This window comes from Cebus imitator, unplaced genomic scaffold (genome assembly GCF_001604975.1).
Source record: "Cebus imitator isolate Cc_AM_T3 unplaced genomic scaffold, Cebus_imitator-1.0 Scaffold306, whole genome shotgun sequence".
Classification (NCBI taxonomy): Eukaryota; Metazoa; Chordata; class Mammalia; order Primates; family Cebidae; genus Cebus; species Cebus imitator.
In genome coordinates, this window is record NW_016107621.1 from 2,279,303 (window position 1) to 2,287,330 (window position 8,028).

Sequence of the window (8,028 nt, forward strand, 5' to 3'; positions counted from 1 at the left end):
GTATTTTTACTAGAGATGGGGTTTCCCTATTTTGGCGAGGCTAGTCTCGAACTCCTCACCTCAACTGATCCTCCTGCCTCAGCCTCCCAAAGTGCTGGGATTATAGATGCCAGCTGCTGCACCCGGCCTGTACTTCTAATTTTAATAAATATTGCCACATTTTCATTCAGTGTTTTTGTACTTTGAGCTTTCATCCACAGTAGATGTGTGTGTCTGTTACCTTACAGCCTAGCCAGTACACGGTATTCTCAAATTTCTAGAATGTTCCCAATTTGACAGGTGAAAATATCTCAGTTTAGTCTCAGTCAAATATCAGTTGATACCTCTAATAGCCATTAAGAAAGTGACCCAACTTTGAAATTAGAGGAAACAGTTTACAAAAAACTTCACTTCTTATCTCACCTGCAAGTTCAGGGGTCCCCAACACCACTCTTAGGTTCAAGACTTCATTAGATGGACTCTTGGAACTCACTAAAAACTGTTACATTCACAGTTAGCAGTTTGTTACAGGGAAAGGCTGCAGATTGAAATCTGTCAAGGGAAGAAGGACATATAGCACAGAGCCCAGGAAGGCACAAAACATGGAGCTTCCAGCTGTCCTTGCCTAGCTAATTTTTGTATTCTTGTATTTTTACTAGAGCTGTGGTTTCCCTATGTTGGCCAGAGAGTAGTGGACAGCTTTCTTCCTAGCACCATCAACCATACCTGCTCACCTTGGTCGAAAACTGAAGGTGAGGAGCTGGCACCCAATTGACAGGCAAGATGAAAAATAATTATTATAATAATTTGTAATCAGGTACATTATAAATATTAAATTAGCATTTGTTATTATAATATATGTAATAATTCCCAGTGTTTACATAGAGCTCAGTATGTTGCAGCCACTGCAGAAGTCATGTTACACAACAGCACTATGAGGTAGGTGCTCCTATGCCAATTTATAGCAAAGGAAAATGAGTCACAGAACTGTTATGTCACTTGTAGACAGTTACACAAGTGAGCCACATACCAACTCCCCAGAATATTCACATGGGAAGGAGCTGAGCCACAGCAAGAAGGACTGCACTTTTGGCAAAGATAGGAAGAGAAAATATTTTCAGGTCTAATGAAGTGGCCTGTTCATAATTCTCTCTCCACCTCTGCACCCTTGTGAATTTCTACCATGACTCTCCAGATGACCCCAACATCACATTTTATCCCCTGTCTGAGTGGAAGGCCCTGGTCTTCTAATAGGGAGGTAGAAGAGGGACAGGAGAGTCAGCAGCTTGACCTTGAGTTTGGGGTAGCCACTTGAGCAGAGCTTCCTGAGCTTGAAGAATCACCTGATTGCTGTGGAGATGGGAGAATAGGGAGGCTATGAGGAGAGAAGTAGATGAGTCGCGTTAATTTTCTAAGGCTGCCCTAACAATACCACCAATGGAGTGGCTTAAACAACAGAAATTTATTTTCTCACAGTCCTGGAGCCTGAAAATCTGGGTGTTTTCTGGTGAGGCCTCCCTCAGCCTGCAGATGGCCATCTTCTTGCTGCATGCTCCCGTGGCCTTTTCTGTGCACACATGTCCCTGGCATCTCTTCCTTTACTTACAAGGACACCAGTCCTGTTGGATTAGGGCCTCACACTTAGGACCTCACTGAATCATAATTACCTCCTTAAAGACTCTATCTCCAAGCCCATTCACATTGTTGGTTACAGCTTCAACATAGGAATTTGGGGGTGGGAGAAATACAACTCATAACATCAGCTGAAAAGTGTATGGTAGAGTGCATGCTACCCAGTAAGTACTCAGAAAATAGGAACAACAGTAATGATTAGTAATGAGTTCATGGAAAAGGAATCAGAACCAGGAACCATAGTAACCAGGGGACTGCAATTCCTTATCTGCCAAATAAGTGTAGGTGGTCATTAACAAAATATTTCACCAGTGGATTGGGCTTTGTGAAGCCCAGATATCCAGCAAGATCTTGTAGCCAGCACCTCTGAAAAGCAGGCTTCCCCTCACTGGATAAAGCTCTTGGTAGCTTGATGGCTGAGAAAAGATGCTTGGACTCAAATCTCAATGACCCCAAAGTTCAAATTTCTATGTCTATCAGCTGTAGTCTCTGCGTAGACCTATAAGTACTAAATCCGGGCAAGAGGAGGACCAGGTAATAGTTTTCCCCTTGTCATTACATATTACAACTGCCACCATCATCAAGGACATAGAATAGTACTCAAAGGATAGAGAAGGAAATGCAGTCTGCAGAGAAGAGGTTTTGAAGATTTGCTATGTTCAGGAAGCCATAACACTGCAACTACACCAGGACTTATTTAGGAAGGAAGTTCTTTCATTTCTTGTCACCAGGGCTAAAGGTTCCAGGGACTGAACTTAAATTATTTATAGTACAGTTCAGGTAATGTATATTGTTGCTCATCATTCCACAGTATTCACTAATGTTTATAAATACATTTGCTAAACTCTAACAGGTCTGGGGAACAGGAGAACAGCTTCTCTCCTAGATGTAGAGAACCACCATTATCCTGCAGGGTGTGCTCTTCTATGGAATTTGTTCAGTGATGTGGCACAGTAGGTTCAAGTCAAGCACAACCAAAGTTTTTCTCTAAGTTTCGTATTCTTTTAGGGTAAATATGGAAGCAAAATGTACATCTTTAAACAAAAAAATGGAAAAACATTTCATCCTCATGGATGGAATAAATATCGTGAAAATAGGCACACCGCCCAAAATAATTTATAGATGCAATGCTACTCCCATCAAACTACCATTGACGTTCTTCACAGACTAGAAAAAACTATTTGAAATTTCGTATGGAATTACAGAAGATCCCGTACAGCCATGACAATCAGTCCTAAACAAAAAGAACAAAACTGGAGGCATGATACTACCCAATTTCAAACTGTACTACAAGTCTACAGTAACTAAAACAGCATGGTACTGGTATCAAAGCAGACATATAGACCAATGGAGCAAAACAGAGACCCCAGAAATAACACCACACATCTACAACCATCTGATCTTTGACAAAGCTGACAAAAACAAGCAATGGGAAAAGGATCTCCTCTTCAGTAAGACCCCTTCCTTACACCTTCTACAAAAATTAACTCAAGATGAATTAAAGACTTAAATGTAAAACCCAAAACCATAAAAACCCTAAAGAAAACCTAGGCAGTACAATTCAGGACATAGTCATGGGCAAAGACGTCATGACAAAAATGCCAAAAGCAATTGCAGCAAAAACCAAAATTAACAAATGGGATATGATTAAAGAGCTACTTCACAGCAAAAGAAACTAATCAGAGTGAACAAGCAACCTACAGAATATTTTTGCAATCTACCCACCTGACAAAGGTCTAATATCCAGAATTTTAAACATATTTACAAGAAAAAACAACCCCATCAAAAAGTGGGCAAACGATATGGACGGATACTTCTCAAAAGAAAATATTTACGTGGCCAACAAACATTTGAAAAAAAAATCTTAACATCACTAATCACAGAAATGCAAATCAAAACCACAATGAATTACCATCTCATGCCAGTCAGAATGGTGATTATTAAAAATTCAGGAAACAATAGATACTAGTGAGGCTGTGGAGAAACAGGAAAGCTTTTGCACTGCTGGTGGGAATGTAAATTAGTTCAAGCATTGTGGAAGATAGTAAGGTGATTCCTCAAGGATCTAGAACCAGAAATAACATTTGACCCAGCAATCCTATTACTGGGTATATACCCAAAGGAATATAAATCATTCTACTGTAAAGACGCATGCACAAATATGTTTATTACAGCACTATTTGCAACATAAAAGACATGGAATCCGCCCAGATGCCCATCAATGATAGACTGGATAAAGAAAATATGATGCATACACACCATGGAATAACTATGCAGCCATAAAAAGGAATGAGATCCTGTCTTTTGCAGGGACTTGGGTGAAGCTGAAAGCAGTCATCCTCAGCAAACTAACAGAGGAACAGAAAACCAAACACTACATGTTCTCACTTATAAGTGGGAGTGGGACATTGAGAACACATGGACAAAGGGGAGCAACACACACCAGGGCCTGTTTGGGGGGCGGTGGGGGTGGGAGAGGGGCAGGGAACTTAAGAGGATGGATCAGTAGGTACAGCAAACCGCAATGGCACGTGCATACCTATGTAACCACGTTTGGCACATATATCCCTTTTTTTTGTTTTTGTCTTTGTTTTCAGAAGAAAAAGTCCATCTTTTAAAAAATACACCCCATGAGGGAAAAGCTAGTAACAAACTATTAAATGTGTGGTGATTTCCCATGAAGCATAATGTCACATGTATTAGTAAATACGAGAAAAAAGGAAGTGGTTCCATGTATATTAAAGACCTTGGTATTATCAAAGAATATGGTTCAAAAATATGAATGAGCACATTCATTCAGTACATACATATTGAACATATACTTTGTGTCAGGAACTGTTATAGGTGCTGGAATAAATAAGGAGTGAAAAATGGGGTACAGATGTATTTTACTAAAATACTTGGGAATATTGCCATTGGCCAGTATTGTGGATGAATTAGGGGAAATAAAAAGCAATACAGCTGAATTAACAACATGGTCTTGGAACAGGTGAGCAGTTATTCTCGTTAGCTGTCAAATTGGAATTATAATGCTATTGAAATCAGATACTATTCTGTTGTACTATAGAATGTAAAAATAGATAAATTCACTTCAGTGATAACACATGTTGAAAGAGAGAGGGAAGCGGTATAAGAACAGGAAACCCCTGTGTGTGGTATGCGCATGCATCACAGTCGTCGTGGGCGATGAACATCCTTGCCAGAAGGGGATACGTTGCTGAAAGCACAGCCCTAATATTTGCACAGATGAAGAGTGTGGGCCAGTTAAGTGATAGGAAGGAATCTTTGAATGTATATATATTTTTTAAAGATTTTCTGTCACCCAGGCTAATGTGCAGTGACATAGTTACAGCTCACTGCAGCCTTATACTCCTAGGCTCAAGCAATTCTCCCGCATCAGCCTTCTGAGTAGCTGGGACTAAAGGTGCGTACCATCGTGTGCAGCTAATTTTTAAATATTTTTTGGTACAGAAGGGATCTTGCTGTGTTTCTCAGGCTGGTCTTCAACTTCTGCCTCTAGCTATCCTCCTACCTTGGCCTCCTAGAGTGCTGGTATTACAGGAATGAGCTACAATGCCTGGCAGGCTGTTAATATCCACTGTAAACTGTCTGAACTGAGAATAAACTTGTTTCTTCTCTGTTGGGGACAAATCAGTGTCTGCAAACGAGTCCCTCAATGTCCTTTCCTAGCAAGCTAGGATATGCTCACCCTCTTGTCATGCAACAGGACAGACAGGTTCGGGTGGGGACAGGAGAAAACAGGCTGGAAGGCAGGAGCCAGTGGTCACTGTGTGCAGACCCCACCTGAAGAACCATTGCTTCTAATCTGCGTTTCTCTTCCCAACTCCTATTGGAAAGAGACATCTATGGATGATACATTCTGTTCTTATGAATGACCAGAGACAATTCCTTGGTAAGACACGGTTGCCAAGACTCTCACCAGTTCTGCCACCTGGGATCTACATTGACACACATGGAGAGATCCACAACTGCTTAATCAGAGGCATTTCTATGTGGGGAGAAAGCTTCACATGCAAAGAAGTCCACATGCATGTTCCCAGGTCAGCACCATCACATCACAGTACAGACACCTGCAGTCATAGAGCAATGCCACTCACTGAGTCATACACACCTGCTCCCTGTGCATGTAATGTTGTTTACACACTGGTCCAGCTGTGCTTACGTATATCACAGTCATGAAGACAAAGCACAATCACCCCCTTAAACTCACACACCTGCCCATGCTGGTGGGCTGTCCATCTACCTAAACTCACATCACCTCAGCAGAGATTACTCATCAGACACTGTCACACGCTCATGTAGTGTTGCCCTGGTCAAGGGTCCATACCCTATACCCCACAGGAATCTCAGATACCATTTCTCCAGTGCTTGTCTCTCTCCTACACACCCACAACTCCCAGCAAGGCATTTACAGTAGAAATACATTTTCATGTTTTAAGATCTACACCTTTCCTTTATGTGCCTTGAGATTATTTGAAGGCTGTGTCCTTTCAATTCATAAGTAGTGACATTATTGTCTCCCTCTAGATAACTCTTCTGAATTGGGTCCAGTCTTCTGTGTGAATCTCTAGGAGTTGCAGCATTTAAATGGTCCCTTTTAGCCCAACCTCTGGCTTTATTCCTGTTTTCAAGTTCCTATCAGCAAGGATTCCCAGCAGGGTGAGTTGGGGGGGGTGTGTGTGTCAGAAAATCACAACCACAGCTGTATGCAGGCCTGTGTTTGTGATGCCGCTGAAGTGACAGTGAGGGAGGTGCCAGGGAAGTAAGGGATCACCAGGGAAATGGACAGATAAGGATGATGGAGTGTGGGTGAGAGATTGTGAAATCCAGTCTTCATGCCTCTCATGAAGCCTTTTCTTCACTGGGCAGAATTCACTCAGAAGGTTTACATTTTCCTAACTTGTACAATGGTAAAAAAAAAAGTGGGAATCCTGGGGAAAGACACTCAGAACTAGAAATATTCCTCTTTCTCCTTCAGAGATTCTGAAAGATCATAGACCTTGAACTTCAGCAGGACCTGGGGGAGAGGTAGAGAGACTCCCTGTGTCATCCTGACCCTATTTAGGTCCCTAGCCTCTGCTAGGTGAGAGTCATTCACACACTCTCTGTCTCTGACACACCTGGGCTCCTTGTATACTCTCTTCTTTTACTCTGGGTGTCCGTATGTAATGAAATCTCAAAGACCCAGATTCTGGGAGAAAAGGGAGACTCTTTAGTCCTTGATTTGTGTGCTGCGTAGTGCCAAACCTTTGTGAGGACAAGAACAAGTGATAGGACTTCAGCTATAATGCAGTCTTCACCTGGGGTGTAGGGCTCAGGACCCCTCTCAAGTCCTCTTTTTGTGATGACAAGAAATATCCTGAAAACCTATATTAGGAATTTAAAGAGGTAAGAAAGTAGAACCCCCCTCCCTCCCTTCTCTCTCTTTATTCTACTCTTCAGTTTTGACTGATAATTTAAACTATTTTTTATTGCATTTTAGGTTTTGGGGTACATGTGAAGAACATGTAAGATTATTGCATAGGTACACACATGGCAGTGTGATTTTCTGCCTTTCTCCCCATCACCTATATCTGGCATTTCTCCCCATGCTATCTATCCCCAGCTCCCCACCTCCCACTGTCCCTCCCTTGTTTCTCCCCGACAGACCCCAGTGTGTGATGCCCCCCTCCCTGTGTCCATGTGTTCTCATTGTTCAACACCCGCCTATGAGTGAGAACATGCAGTGTTTGATTTTCTGTTCTTGTGTCAGTTTCCTGAGAATGATGGTTTCCAGGTTAACCCATGTCCCTACAAAGGACACGAACTCATTTTTTATGGCTGCATAGTATCCCATGCTGTATATGTGCCACATTTTCCCTGTCCAGTCTATCATTGATGGGCATTTGGGTTGGTTCCAAGTCTTTGCTGTTGTAAACAGTGCTGCAATGAACATTCGTGTGCATGTGTCCTTAAACGAGAACAATTTATATTCCTTTGGGTATATACCTAGTAATGGGATTGCTGGGTCAAACGGAATTTCTATTTCTAGGTCCTTGAGGAATTGCCACACTGTCTTCCACAATGGTTGAACTAATTTACACTCCCGCCAACAGTATAAAAGTGTTCCTATTTCTCCACATCCTCTCCAGCATCTGTTGTCTCCAGATTTTTTAATGATCACCATTCTAACTGGCTTGAGATGGTATCTCAATGTAGTTTTGATTTGCATTTCTCTAATGACCAGTGATGATGAACATTTTTTCATATGTTTGTTGGCCTCATATAGATCTTCTTTTGTAAAGTGTCTGTTCATATCCCTTGCCTACTTTCGAATGGGCTTGTGTGCTTTTTTCTTGTAAATCTGTTTTAGTTCTTTGTAGATTCTGGATATTAGCCCTTTGTCAGATGGGTAGA

General features: G+C 41.7%; 1 long non-coding RNA gene across 1 annotated transcript in view; it reads left to right on the plus strand.

Annotated features, from left to right (window-relative positions):
* The first annotated feature begins 638 nt into the window (after window positions 1-638).
* The window catches only part of LOC108285688, a 37,696-nt gene continuing 30,306 nt past the window's right edge, over window positions 639-8,028 (plus strand). The window contains exon 1 of the long non-coding RNA XR_001817681.2: window positions 639-731. This is a non-coding gene — a long non-coding RNA (uncharacterized LOC108285688). The remainder of the gene's footprint in view (window positions 732-8,028) is intronic.